The sequence below is a fragment of the Colias croceus genome, chromosome 7 (genome assembly GCF_905220415.1).
Source record: "Colias croceus chromosome 7, ilColCroc2.1".
Classification (NCBI taxonomy): Eukaryota; Metazoa; Arthropoda; class Insecta; order Lepidoptera; family Pieridae; genus Colias; species Colias croceus.
This window is the reverse complement of record NC_059543.1, coordinates 5,905,850-5,922,272: the sequence shown is the minus strand read 5'-3', so window position 1 is coordinate 5,922,272 and position 16,423 is coordinate 5,905,850. Positions and strand designations below refer to the sequence as shown.

Below are 16,423 nucleotides of genomic sequence, written 5' to 3'. Positions count from 1 at the left end.
TTTTCCACGTTCTTAAATAATCCGGAAATATTTATTTAGATATATAAATTTATTTGCTCTAAATACCAGTTTTATTTGACGAAACATACAAAATAAATGCCATCCTTAAAATATTTTATTTTGCGAGATAAAATAAACAAATTAAGACCATGTTGGCTGAGATGGAACAAATTATATTAATGTCTTGTAATAAATTTTCACGAAATACACACCCTTTATAAAGGATAACCCCAATTGTTTGTGTTGTTACAATAAATACAAGTAAGCACCTAAGAAACGAATAAATCGTAGGTATATAAATGTGAAAGTAGCTCTGTCTGTCTCTCCTTCATGCCTCAACCACTGTACCAATTTGGATGAAATTTTGCCACAGAGATAGCTTGAGACCTAAGAGAGGACAATAGATAGGTGTAATCTCAAAATCATTACGGGAAAACGAACCAATTAGGTTTTCCTGCGGGTGAAGTCGCGGGCAGCAAGCTAGTATGTAATAACATTTTCATTCACATTACGACTAGTAGGTACCGTTCCGAGAAGTACATTTATGTAATCCGCTCATTTTCTCCATAAAGAAATCTTACCTACAGTTACAAAAAACTATAGTTACGTAGCGTTTAACCACTGCGGAACAGCCCTTTTGTTCCAGACTTTCAGCCATTTAATATTTTTCAGCAAACAAAGCCTTTCACGGCTTGGCAGCGATTTAAGCCGCCAAATGGCCGTTTGTACCTTCATATTGTTTTGCCGATGCTTAACAAAATACTCTTTTTACTATTTTCCTTGTTCACTATGGTCTTATTGAAATTCCCTTATTTACAATATGCGTACATAGTAATCCTATAGTTAACACTATGTAGAAGTAATAAAAAATCTGTACAAAAGTAAAAAATCTACAAGCTAATTATTTTAGTCTGTAGTAATCTTTTAATTAATTATCCACTTTATAACATCATTCGATAGTATTTGGGAGAAATCGCTATTTTATTCGACATTGTTAAGTGTGTAAAAGTCCATTTTTAGCTTCAGATGCCAATGAAGAATACATAGGTTTCAGACACACACTCGAAATTCACAACCCCCCTTCTGGCGCAGTCGAGTACCTAAACACTCGAAAAATGAGCCCACTTTTTGACACATAGTGTACACAACAAACATACGAAAATAACTTTTATTCAATTTTTCCTTCCGTTTTTGACACCTCAATTGCGATTCTGTTGTATGCCCGCTGCTGAATGCTGAACAAGCCACATTTCAGGATTTTTTTTCTTTTTGTTTTAAGATCGTATAACATTTTTCTTATTTGAAAAGGGAAACACAAAGATAATTCGATTTGTTCGTGTTTCTTTTTCAGAGCTTTGATATCAGTATTCTTTTAACTTAGATTTTAACTAAACTACTAGAAAGTAAGTAGGTACATATCTTAAAACCCCTATCAATGACCTCGACAATCACTACATAGTATAATACAAAGTAAGTCCCTTTGTCCCTATGTCCCTTTGTATGCTAAAATCTTTAAAACTACGTAACGGATTTTGATGCGGTTTTTTTAATAGATAGAGTGATTTAAGATGAAGGTTTTAGTAAGTATATAATTTATTAGGTTTTAGGCCAAGCGGGCGAAGCTGCGGGCAGTAAGCTAGTTGCTTATATAATTTTTACAATAGCTTACCTAAATATAACTTTTCCATACATATGAAACCTAGTATCCACAAAGTTAATACAATTTGGGTCACGTCTTTGTTCTACGTAAGTGCACGTTAACAAAGTTCGTTACAAAGCAATTTAATTTTATCCAAAAATTTCCAACTCTATCTGAGCTTTATCGGCTTAATTCAAAAACCGCAAAGCTTCTATCAGAATGGCATAGATACGCTACATTGTGTATGTTTGTGGCCTCTTTGTGTAAATATTTTGTTACGTTGACCAACTTCGAACGGGTTGTATGGGAAAAGTATCTTCGTTGTTTATCTAGCTCATAAAGTATTTTTGCAATAATATAGTAATCGTTATAATATTTCATCAACATACGTTAAGATGAATTGTTAAATTAGTACTTAGTGATGGATGTAATTTAATTTTTTTTTCTAATAAATATTACGTTATTGAAATAGTAAAATCTGGCTACAATTATAATGAATAACATATCGCTTTTTCTACATTTAACTCAATTCATCAAGTGCGCTTATAAACATAAAATAAAAATAACCATATCCCAATCAATCATTTCCACGCAAATAATTGAAAAAAGTGCATTGAAATTCCCGTAAAAACGGCATAATAAAAATGTAGAATGAGGTCTTTGAAAATATTATACTAATAGAAGCCTTAGTGTAAAATATGTGGTCGTGTCAAAGGTGTTACTTGTGAAGCCTTATTGAGGTAAACCACTTCTTATATTTACACTGACACCAGAAATATATTATGAACAATTGCACATTACTATTCAAACTCAAACACGAACATTTATTTATTCAATTAGAATTCTTATAGAAGCACTTTTGAAACGTCATTACATATTTTCAACATTTACCACCGATTCGGAAAGCAGTATTGTCCTACTAATATTATAAATGCGATAGTTTGTGAGAATGAATAACGTTTATTTCTTATTCTTTTCATAGACATAGACAGACATTATAGGTTTTAAGGCTCAGTTCAAAGAACTAACCGGTGTAATGTGTATACAGGCATCAGCTTTCTCCCTTAGACATTTGAACTTTAAAAAACAAAACAACTTGAAAACTGAGTTAGGTACATAAATGCTGTGTGCAAGCATATTATACAAATATTATTAAAAAAGAATGGATACATTATGTTTGCTACTTTTCACGAACTACTGGAAGGATTTGGATGAAACTTTACAGCAACTAGAACAAGTATTTATGCTGGTCATGTATTAAATAGATGCCTTATCTACTTATGTACGATTCTGAAGAAAAATCAAAACACCTATTATGAAGCTATGTAAATAAATATAGTAAGAAAAAACTAAAAAAAAACGTTTAAACTTGCAATTATGGTATCGTCATCAATTCTTGATAAGTGTACAAAGTTTGAATTAAATATATCTGTTTAAAGTGGATCAAAATCGAGTCTAAAGGAATCGTTTACATACTAACATGTCGGTAACATAAAAACATAAAAAAGAAAGGCGAAGCTAATAAAAACGTGTTAAAAACTACCGAAGCGTTTTGCAAAAATCTCCAACAACAAGTAAATCAGTAAGCTATCGAGTTAATAGCCTTGAGTCGGCTTCAATTAGTTACGAGACTCAATAAGACGAGTGTTCGTTATCGGGATCTAAATTCTAGGCTACCAGTTAAGTGTATTAGATGTGCTCCACATAGCTTTACATAACGGTAATTATATTAGAGTTGGCTTATATTAGTAATTTAATTTGGGATTCATTTTCTAGTGCACTGTTTCTTGAGATATTTTTTCTTTAATTAAAGCTACGAAGTATTGCCACAGATTAGATAACATAATATTATGACGCCATATTTTTTGTGAATCGTGACTCATGCTAATGCAATGGAGTCAATGAAAAATGTCAAAAAACAGACAAAAATAGCGATATATTTTTTATAAGGATCAAGCATGCTTTTAATTTTTAATAGCTGCCCCTGCAAATCTTGCTCTCTCTTTAATAAGTTTAAAAATAATAATTAAAAAATTAAATAGCTGATTTGGTCGTTAAATAGCCGTTCTCGAGTTTAAACAACACATCGATATATTTTGATTAATATAGTAGATTGTAGATTAATTCTTAGTTTATATAATTTGTCCTCTTAATACGAACGTCTCGATAGCTATGTACATTATCTTTATGTCTTAATATGGCTATTGCAAAATATATTAAAGCCTTGATGTGAAGTTCGCGTGCAGACACAGCTAAGGAAATTGCAAAACGTTTTGTACTTTTTAGAGTTAGGGGAGTCTACAATAACGCATTAGTGTAATTTGATTTAAAATACAAAGTTCCGAAAACGTATTCATCGATTTAACTATATTTTCCTTTGTGCGTGAAAATTATCATTAATTTAGCTAACGTATTGTATCTACTGTGAAGCACGAAACAAAATTGAATTAATTTGTAATTATAAGATTATCCAATATTTAGTCGATTTATTATTAAATCAATTAATTTATTTATTTATATTTTATTTATCCAAGTATAAAAAACAAACACGAAACACATTTCAAGAAAAAATAACATTATTGACGATTTCTTACAAAAACGGAAGGAGAGCTTTCATTTATTGTTACATTGATATTATTAAGCAGACTTGATTACGACTGTAGGTATACACAGGAACGTTTTACTATGCCTATAAGTTTTTTTATTTCTTCATTATTTTTTTTTGTATCAAATCGAATCATCGATTTGTATTATTAACTTTTTAAGTTATTAAATAAACCTTGTCGTAAACCTAAATCTACGAAGCCTACTACATAATATATCATCATCTAACTATAGCAAAGTATCCCAGCTGTGATAACAATCCATTATCATTAAGCAAATCCATACTAATATTATAAATGCGAAAGTAACTCTGTCTGTCTGTCTGTTACTCAATCACGCCTTAACTGCTGAATCAATTTGCATGAAATTTGGTATAGAGATATTTTGATACCCGAGAAAGGACATAGGCTACTTTTTACCCCGGGAAACAGGATAGGTTTTATCCCGGAAATCCAACGGGAACGGGGACTATGCGGGGTTTTTCTTTGACTGCGCGGGCGAAGCCGCGGGTGGACAGCTAGTAATATATAAACTGTATCTGATAGGATATAATCTAGCATGTAATCCAAGCAGATAAAAATCAAAGATTTTTCGATAACTAACAACGGAAAAAAACGCTATCGTGTTACAGAAAATGTAACACAAAAAGGATGTAAAATATATTTACTTTATCCAATTTTCGTTGAAAGATTTCTTCGTAACATTATGCTTAGATTTTCTAGGTATACATTAAATTGTAGGTTTGGGTGATAATTTGTCTCATGACTAAAATTATATTAAGGATTAAACCTGTTATTATAATTTCTAATCAGTCTTAAATATTATAAAATTTTAAAACTTTATAAATAGAATAAATAAATACGATATAAAGTAAGTAGTGCATAATCTTTTGAACGACACTTCTTAATATAGCTTTAAATATCTAATGAGCGTTGGTTCTATGTAATAAAAAAAACCATCTTATTATATCTATATATACATTTCAAGGGCTAACACATTTTGTTTTAACATAAAGCAGTAACAATAATCCGCCCAATGATGAAAGTAGTCAAGCCTGTGCTATATTTTCACCTGTTAAAGACATCTTGACCCAGCCGAGTGTCACGATGACACTCAGCCTGTGAAACACTCAAACAGCTGTGTGAATAAAATAATATTTTTGTACAGAAACCGTTGAAATTCAGTGGATATGAATATCGTATTGGATTTGTAAAAATTAACTCTATTACCATATTCATACAATGGTTATTTGAATACATAAATGTTGAAAAATACAGTATTGTTCATTTTATATATCTTTGTTTTAAAAGTATATTTTGTGTTTAATAATAATACAATATAAGGAATCTCTATGTTACATTTTAGATAGGTTATTCATGAGAATAACAACATAGCTCTTTCCTTTTTTAACACTTAACGTATCTATTACATTTATTAATATGTATGAAATATAATAAGGAATATGTAATGTGTACAATTATTATTACAGTATAATTAATTAGCCTCAATCTTATGTCGTTTTTAGCCGACTTCAAAAAACAGGAGGAGGTTATCAATTCGGCCGGTGTGTTTTTTTTATGTATGTACACCGATTACTCCGAGGTTTCTGAACCGATTTACGTGATTCTCATGATACTTATAGACTTTTAATTACAAAACAAAGGCTTTCTGATAAGCATATTAAAATGAAAGAAAAATGTTCAAACAAATCATATTAGATTCAAAGCTTTTAATAATAATCCCGATACTAAGTACAAACCGTTTGAAATATAATTTAATTAAAATTGCAAATTAAGTAATTATCCACATTTACCAACAATGTTTCAAGTTAATTACGAATTGGCTGCGAATAATTATAACTTTATTATTGTAGGAACAAAACATTAATGTAACACATTTTACTGATTGAAATTTATTTATTTTAACTGTGTTTTGTGTTTGTTACGGTAGCGTTTAAATGTCTACCATTAACAAGTTACAAGACTATTTGTCACTTTGTAAATAACCAAATAGAATATAAAAACGATATATATATCATCACGCTAAAACCCCGGAGCGCAGCTTGTATTATATAAGCGCTTCATTGCTTCGTAAATGACTAACATACAAACACAGTTACGTATTTATAATATTAGTAAGGATTGTATAGCTAAAAAGTCTAACTTGGTTCCTATTATGTATATACTCCATTTAAATACATATGTGGTCCAGTTTTATTTCTTACAATCTTACATAAATTGAAAAATACTTAACACGTTTGAGATAACATAAAAAGTATCAAAACATTAAATAAAAAGATGCGACCTATTTAAAGTTTTTATAAAAGCAGATTAATATAATTAGTGAGAGGAAATTATAGCAACTTTGCTTATAGCACTATAAAATTCTTTGAAACAGAAGTTGAAAGGCCGCAATGATAATAAAAGCTAATTTGAGTAAATGAAACCAACATAGATAGTAAACAAAGAACATTAAAAAGAGACAAACCTTACAAAAAGTTAAAAAGTTGAATGGTCTTCCTTTTAAGAGCTTTCAAGTTCATTTTGTGAGGAAAGCTGTTTTCGATAAACTTTTTATTCGACCTATTATTGCATGGTGCACATTTAAAACTAATTTGTGTATTGTATTGTACCTTAACGTTAAATTGTTGTTACATATTATTATATGCTATTGTATATTTATCTTCTTCAATGTATTTAATCTTAGTTTTATACCATGTACTATAACTATATCACTAGAAATCATACAACAAAGTAAAAAACTACTAACAGATTGAACTGTCTTTTAATACATAGAGTGATTCAAGAAAAGGGTTTCAGTATCTAATTTGTTTAGTTTTATATAAAGCAGGTGAAGCCGCGCACGGAGAACTAGTGTAATAATAATTTTTTTTTTTTGATTGAACGCGTTTCTCTTGTGAACTACTGGGCCGATTTCAAAACTTTTATTGTGCCATTACTACAGTCGAAGCTGGGTGGACCGCTTCTACTAAAACCAGTACATTAGCTTATGTATAGGTACATACAAGCACTTGTAAATATCATATAGTCGTCTATATGGAATTGAGGGAAAAACGGTTGAATAGCACTTCTTTAAGTCCCTCTTATGCGGTTCACTTATTCCTATATTTATTCTTGAACATTTAGGGTACACAAATAAGCCCGAGGCACCCGGCCTGCGGAAAACAAAGTCGGTGGCCCTTCTTGAATTCGTCGTATCATTTTTCTGTGTTAAAATGCTATATTTTGTATTTATCTATAAAAGTATTGTTATTAAGTAATTTAGTTCTTAAAACAACATATTTTATTCATAAGCTTCATCTTTTCTACTTAACTCCTACATACTAATTGTCAAAGAAGTCAAGAATATCTTCTGAGATAATTTATAAAAAATATCTTGTTCCATTCATTTTATAATTACTGAAATTATCAATTTAAAACTACGCAATGTGATTTGATTTTTAATGAAAAATATTTTGCGATTAATCTCAAAGTAGATATTATGAAAAATGGAAATATTTTTTCAATGAGTTTCGTTAAAATGACGTCGACACAAAAATCATAGTTATTTATGATTAAAATCATTATAATATTTAAAAGAGATAATATTTTTTACTAGGTCACGAAGGTCATTATAAACACTAGGTCAGGTATAGTGCAGTGTATTTTGTATACAACTGAAACAAAAAAAGCTTGGAGATATTTACGTAGAGGATATTAAATAATATTATTAATGAAAAATTATTTTAGTGTAAATCAATTTAAATAATTTATTCAAGTCGAGAGCGACACCCAAACAAGAATTTCTTCATTTTAGTGAAAACAATACACACAAAAAATATAAGAGTTCATATCATAATCATACTACTAAAAGAGAACTGTTAAAATAAAAGTATCTGTTTCATTTAAGTCTAAGTCATCTAAGTCTCTAGCTATTCTTGAAGTTAATTTCCTTAAGAACAATAAAATTGAGTCTATAAAAATACTGATCTACCAATATTGTGCTATAGAGAACAAAATTCACGTTACCACGAAAGACTCTCTGATTAATTGTTATTGTCTTGTATAGAAAGAAAGAAGAAAGAAAATACATTTATTTGTACCGATGCACATTAATACATAAAAAATAAATAAAATTAACTTATAACTAGTTACAACGGCACAAAATGGATAATATCCACTCAGTGGTTTGAGAATCTAAGGACATATAAGACACTTAGATTCTCCACTGATTTTCAGTTGTATAATAAAATCATGCTAATAAATGAGTCAAAATCATATAATTCCAAATCATAAGCATATGATTTGTACTGACAAAACTGTATGAAAATAGAATGCTTTGAGCTGACACTCTATTGTTATCATAAATAAATTAAGTTTATTAGGTACGTAATATTGTTAATTATTATAATTATGTTAATTAACAGAACACGACATATTTTATATTCAAAGCCATAATTTAATATTCGTCAAATGTTAATTATTTATATAACTATAATTAAATTGAATTTATCAATACGGATTATTATCAGATCTATAAGCATGTACCGCTCCTTACATTTGTAGCAATGCAATCATGGTGACTTTATAAGTACGTAAAAATACTTTAATTTGTGAACGACATGTTGATGATGTCTCTGCAGCTGGTTATCAAAATCGGTTACTGCAGTACCCAATATATTGGGGACTTGAAGACATTGACATAATTCTACTTAATATTTTTTTATTTGAATTATACGATAGGAAAGCGTGCGACTACTATCTCGCCTAATGGTAATTATTATAATAGCGTAACTACGTGCAGTTATCCTACGTGCATCGGAAAAAAGTTAAATTTTGGCTTGAAATGGAACCCGCTTCTCTAGAAGGTATAATATGTTCACTCTACGCACAAATTCTACTCGTTGCATTGTACTCCTACATTTACCAAGAAGATTTAGAAAAACTTTAGGTTGAATAGTACTATATATACCTTTGAACCGGTAAACATTTCAAAAAACGGGAAACTGAAACAACTTTTATATATTTTCCATTATAAACTATAAATACATGTCAGTTGGTAATGAGCACTTTTTGATAATGATGACAAATCGAGTCGAATGAGTGAATGGAACTTATTTCACGATCAATTATTTTTAACTATGAGTGATAATATCAGTAAAATTGTTTTTTACTGTCGAAAATCGTATTCGTATCGTATTATTAAGGCAAATACTATTCGTAAATGTTAAGAATAAATCTAAATAGAATAAGGGTTCGTTGGCACGGTTTTTATGTGCTTATAAAGTATATTTCCTTAATAATAGCTCTTAATTGCATTACATCTCTATAAGTATGTTATTTTTTAATTTTGCAAAAACATAATAACTAAATAGGGACTATATTTTTATATTAATAAAAACATCAATCTCATTCTTGTTTCAAAATATATATTTTCTATAGTTAATTTCTTGTAAGAATTGCCTTAGTATCTATAGGGCATGTACTTCTAAAAATGTAAGTGAATTTATCTTCCTATCTACAGTATGACGTGTACAATTTATATCAACTACATTTATTCATTCAGAACACTTCAAAAGTTCTAGCTACACTCTAAGAGCTACACGCTACTGGAATATATAATAGAAACCACATCTGCGTAAGCACATTTCTTATACTGCACGTATTGTTATAAGAATTCTATTAAAAGTTCCGATATAATCGTTATCGGGAAAAGGACCGCAAAACTAGTAATGTTTGTTTGAACTTCACATAATGGTTCAAGTTCGACGTAATAGTATTAGCAATATTTTCGGCGAATCGTTTCTTATATGGAACAATAATTCTTTATTTACGCGTTCAGAACTTGTATTATAATAGTACTATAATACGTTAGGCGTTCGTGAAATTATAAGGCAATTAAACGATAACTTTGTTGGATAAACTACGCTTTACTTATTAAATATGTTAATACAAGTTTGAAGCCATTTTTGTTTGATGATATCTTTTCATTAAAGCTAACGTATCAATGAAAGTAAACTATTAAGTGCTTCCATCTGAAAATTTATATAAAAACTATAATATTCTTCTCTCAATTATCGTATAGACAGACTTACGTTATAATATTATTCCCGTGGATTGAGATCAGGGAAGCGATAATATATTCAGGTCAAGATGAACACTACAATTATAGAACATCATCTAGTCTGATTCTTAATGTTTGTTAATACCATCATTCAATTTGGTGATTCAATTGCACGATACAGAGTATAGCTTTACTTCTCAGCATTCAAACATCCATTTTTTTGCTTACGCACTCCACGAATTAATCTTAAAATGTTTTATGTAACTTCCAACTACTTAAACGGACAGCCAACAAATGTATGAATACATTATTCGCGCCATGTTGCGTCGACGTTACAAATGCCTCTTCTCTGTTCATACGGAACACCGTTTAATCTTATTATTTTGATATTTATCACAAACTTTATTTATTCGTGAATTATTTAAATTGCTTTTGTTTTATATAAATAACTTTCATGTTAAGCAATAGAGCTACCGATAACTCAACTAAATATGTAAGAAAATAATACATAAGAAAATAATAATAAACGTATTATATAAAAATGAATCGCAAAATGTGTTGGTAAGCGAGAACAACTGAACCGATTTCGTTAATTTTTTTTTGTTACATTTCTTGAAGTACGAGGATGGTTCTTATGGAGAGAAAACGTAAAAATGTACCACGGGCGAAGCCGGGGCGGACCGCTAGTCTATAATATAAAAATGAATCCCAAAATATATTGGTAAGCGCATAACTTTAGAACAGCTGAACCGATTTCTTTAATTCTTTTTTTATTATATTCCTTGAAGTACGAGGATGGTTCTTATGTAGAGAAAACGTGAATATGTACCACGGGCGAAGCCGGGGCGGACCGCTAGTACATAATATATACAACAACAAAACATGTTTAATTTGTTTCAGCTAATACATATTATAATCAAGAAATCATTAAATACGATTATGAGTCTATGACATGGTTATGACCACATCACAAAGAACATTGTTAGAAAAATATGATGTAATAATCGATGTGTATAAGAGTTCATAATAATTAATATTATGAATACAAAGACGATTCACTCTAAACTCGAAGATACGCGAAACATTTTCTCCTTTAACCCAAAAAGTAAATTTAAACACAAATTATATTTCAAACATTCACCTAATAAGCCATAGAAATAAGATTTTTCGCAAAGAGCTAACACGTATTTACAGATGTAAGGATCAAAGCAATGTTTTACGGTGTTTGAATTTAAAATTGCTTGTACTGTAAAGTTTAATTCAAAAAGTACTTTAAGTTTTTTTCTTTTCGAGTAAAAGCAAAGTTGCTCCGTCAGCTGAAAGTTGAGACTTTAAAAAATCGCTGCAGATGCTAGGAATTGTGTTGTATTACTAAGTCTCTGGACACTCTTTCATGAAACTATTGTTTACGTGGTAATATTGGTGAGCATTTATTAAATACTAGCTTTGCCTTGCGATTTATATAAACGGTTCATCCTTAGATTAAAGGGTTCATCTATTTCAATATTTTAGCGGATTAAAAATAAGCTAGTTTTCGAATATGTGCTGTGGTTTAAACATTAATACACAACGCACAGGTGTAGGCTTTATTATCTACGATGGAGTGTTTATTAGTTATTACTTTATTATATTTTAACCAAATTATTGAATTTTATCAAGTACTAAGTATTAATACAAAAATGAACATATCAAACTTCTGTCCGAATCTGAAGACACAATTTAATAATAACATTTGATTTAACAGTAAGGAGATTATACCAAACAGAGATATTATTTAATCATTCACGTTCCATTAGCAGAATGTTGGAAACGCAAGTCAATTTATCAAATACCGTCATATAATCAAATTCATCACTTATTAAAAATTGTGGAGTATCCAGTCCCTTCAATTTCGTTCAACCTCCATCAAATTAACTTCATATTCTGACGTCCACTTTTAGAAAACGCCCCAACGCATTTAGAATGAATTTTCAAAATTACTTCGAAATGGATATTTTCAGGCCTTATTTGGTATTCATTTGAAATAACGAAAATTTAATAATTTTATATCGTGGGTGATAATTGTTAATTTTAATGAATTAATTACCAAATTATTATACAAATATCAACAGATGCCATTTACGTAATAATACGTAATTACAGTATACATAATAGGGTGTCGTGTATTTCATATTTAATCACATAACAATGTGATATTGTATTCATAGATCACTGATTTGTGTATCAATTGTTTTAAAAATTAATTGAATGAATGAATATTAATTATTTTTGATACCTAAACAAATGAAATTTAACCTAGCTAAGAACATATATATAAGAAAATATACATAAAATAGCTTAGTCGTAAAAAGGGTAAAGGTGAGCTCATGTGCAAGAAAAACATCCTATTGTCTTTTACATAATATTATAATATACCTTTTAAATGTAAGAATGGAATAAAAGCTCATTTCGTACACACTAATAAAAAGCAGAGTAACCTTGGTATTACACCTTTCATAAAAATATTCAACAATGAAAACAGCGTTCCGTAATGTTTCTCCGTAGAGGAGATAAGAGGTTGTAGCACTGCTACGCCGTAGGTGCAGGTTACGTAGCTATTTAGATAATGTACGTAGTATATACTGCTTAAACATTCATGCACCCACACAGGCTTTAATCATTTTATAGAAACTAAAATACAATCCTATCTATATTGTATTTAGTATAAAACTACTACTCAGTGCTATATAGAAATGCAAATAAAAAACTTAATAAACGACTAAGCTCTTTGTTATCAATAAGAGTTCGTTTTAGAATTTTCGTTCAATTCTAAATTAATTAGACTGAATTGAAAATAAAAACGGCAAAATAAGTACTAAAGCTAAATAAACTTCAAAAAACGCTCTCCTGAATTAAATCAAGATAAAAAAATATACCAACATTTAACTTACTGGATAATATTAAACAAATAGTAAAACTACGTAAAGCGAAAAATTTTAGACGATTTTAATTAAGAAACAGTAATAACACAAAAATGTAATAAAAGCAGAACTAAATGTAGAACACAGCGTCTCGAAGGGAATATTACAATGTAGGCTTTTTATCTAAAAGCAATGAGAGATTACTTCGGTTGGATTAGTTAGAAAATATAAACTATAAGTTATTTTTCAAATTAACTTTTTATAGTTTTAAATACAATAATAATAACTAAGCTTGTTGATATTTCTGACAATATGTTATCTACGTATTTGTATCCAATTATTTTTTGTTGGTATCTTTTAATAAATATAATTCACAGAACTTAGCTATTATTCCGCCGACATTCAAATATGTACCTTTATACTTGTGCTTTTTGAAAATGTATTGAAATCTAAGTTCATAATCGAAACATTTTTGTTTTAAGAGTAAATTAAAGTCAAATCTACGCTAGTCATAGCTTACTACTATTTTGGGTACCGAAAAACGAAACATCTTGGTTATGAGTGTAAAAATAAAATCTACGCTAAATGAAGCTATTATTTTGTCTTAAAAAATAATAAAACAATCTCACAAACAAACCAAGGACAACACTGCTTATAACAAATACCGTTCAAAACCACGTTCGCGTGTAGAGTAAACACGAAAATTTTATCTTCATAGTAAATCGATAAAAGCTTTCATTTCCCCTTAAATTAAGTCCACGCTTGAGCAATTAACTTCCTTTGTTTTTGTGAATCTTATCTCAATAATAATATAATCTACCGATAATATTTGATGGATGCAAACAACAAAAAATTACGTAACTCTACCGTTAAAACCTTGGGTTGTTGTTCTATAGTTTAGTTGTAATTAAGATTATTGCAATTACAATACATTACATTCATTATTATTGGAGAGGCTTACAAAGCTATGAAGTACAAATAAAAAACGTCCCACCTTGACACTAAACATAATATTAATACCTACAAATTTATAATTCATAACAATTAATGCAATACCATATAAACAAATATTGAAGACAATTATAATTTCCAAATCAGAAAAACAATAAAGTATGTATTAAAACATTACGTAAGAAAAAACAAACAAACATAATACTTACTCCAACGTCGCTACAAGTCACTTTTCAGTTCTAATTTAAATTGTTGCCACTTCCAAAAATCACTTTACATCCATTCAAAGTTTATCACCGAACCCATAATTTCACAAGCACACGATCTCATAAATACAAAACATAGGGACATGTTTCCCCGACAACAGCCAGCGTAGAACTGAGCTACGATTGTGCTTTCCCAACATTATAACTTTCAAATCGGATACTTTCGGTTCAGCTCGGAACTGCAACATTCTCAGACTTTTCAGATTTAGTGAACTATGTGGACTTTTTGTTGGTGGCCTTTCTGATTAATTGGGAATCGCTAAGGGCAAAGAATGCACTGTAGTGATCAGTATTTTGCGACTTTGCATTTCCCGACTATATACCTTTGAGTTTATTTACCTTAAAAATTGTCGCGGTCGCGGCATGGCGAAAACTTGAGTTCGAATCCCGCTAAGTGTACGAATTTTCCAATTTTTCAGAAAATATCGCATAGAAATTGTTTTATCATTTACCATTTATTTTTCACCATTCACTATACTTCTACTTCATACTTCATATTCTTAATAGACAGATGCATATTATTCTTTATTTTTATGGTTGCCTGGAAGGGATTGCTTTAATAAATAAGGCCACCTATTATGCACTTACCATGTTCATATTTTTTATGATAAATTATCTGTATTTATTACTGGTACTGTACAATAAAGTGTCGTAAATAAATGCATTATTTTGGACAAAAGTTGATTATAACAATCTCCCAAAATTCTCTTGCTAGTCTAGCTACTTTATGAAAAAATAATTTTCAACTCCACAAAACCTAAGTACATCTTAGTGCAACATAATGGCAGTCGTAGTCGACAGTGTACGGTCATTGAAAACAAATGCAAGACTACAACAGATCTTTAAGAGCGGTCAAGACCCGTGCACCGTAATTTGTTGAATGTCTGGGTGCTGATTTACAATACACGATAACGTGAAAATAGATCAAATCCAATAATGAGTAAAGAGTAAGTTCTGAGAAAAAAATAAAACTGACTTACTAGTTTTCTTCGTGGAATTTATTATGGCTAGTTTACTTGAGAAAAGCATTACCAGTAATGATAGCAGTTCAAATTAGAAATATTTATTTATTTGTTTATGTTTATGTCCAAATAAATATAAAATGACAAAATAACGTGATTCAAATGACATATTAATCGTTATATACATAATATTATTATGCAATAAAACATTATTTTAACCCGAGGACGGCACGACATATTTTAATAAACTTAATTATCCGTACATGTTATTTCCTGTTGATAATCGTGTCAGTCGCACCCACGACCAAATATCGTATCGTATACAGTAAATGTCTTTCGTAAGCTCAAACTGTCTTACATTAATACCCTAGCATTTGTTACAGTGTGCGACCATAATGTCCCCACAAATAAAATGTGCAACATAAATTCAATTTCCTCTTTTGATCTGTTCCAAAGCTTCGTAGCTTTGGTTAAGTGATATTGATGTCGGTTGATGATTCTATACGTGATGTACATTTTAGAGTTAGTTTTAAATGAGAAAAGATGTGCGCTTCAAGTGGTTTAGAGAACTGCTATTTTTAAAATGGAAAGGTGAATGTAACAATTTTATTCTATTTAATTTTTTATGTAATTTTAATTGCACAGACGCTCGGGCAGATTATAAGATGCATTCCGCCCGCGGTTTTGCCCGCGTTTTCAAAGAAAAACCCGCATAGTTCCCGTTCCCGTGAGATTTCCGGCATAAAACCTATCCTATGTGTTAATCCAAGTAACCCTCTATATATATGTGCTTAATTTCATTGTAATCGATTCAGTAGTATTTGGGTGAAATAGTAACAAACACACACATACACATCGTCACAAACTTTTGCATTTATGATATTTTATAAGAGTAATTAAGGTAAGTTTTCATTTTCGTAGTAGCAACAGTATACCGAATGTAATTATTATATAGAGAATATTTAATTGACTCATAAAATATTCTCTCAGGATTTTTAAACAACATTTCAGTTTTACTAATAAGTAGTTGCATTACTA

General features: G+C 29.8%; 1 protein-coding gene across 1 annotated transcript in view; it reads right to left on the bottom strand.

The window, feature by feature from the left end:
• The window catches only part of LOC123693352 (acid sphingomyelinase-like phosphodiesterase 3a), a 36,219-nt gene extending 21,704 nt beyond the window's left edge, over positions 1-14,515 (bottom strand). Inside the window, exon 1 of the mRNA XM_045638410.1 lies at positions 14,367-14,515. The gene's annotated coding sequence lies outside the window, so the exon portion shown is untranslated. The remainder of the gene's footprint in view (positions 1-14,366) is intronic.
• Between the last annotated feature and the right edge of the window lie 1,908 nt (positions 14,516-16,423).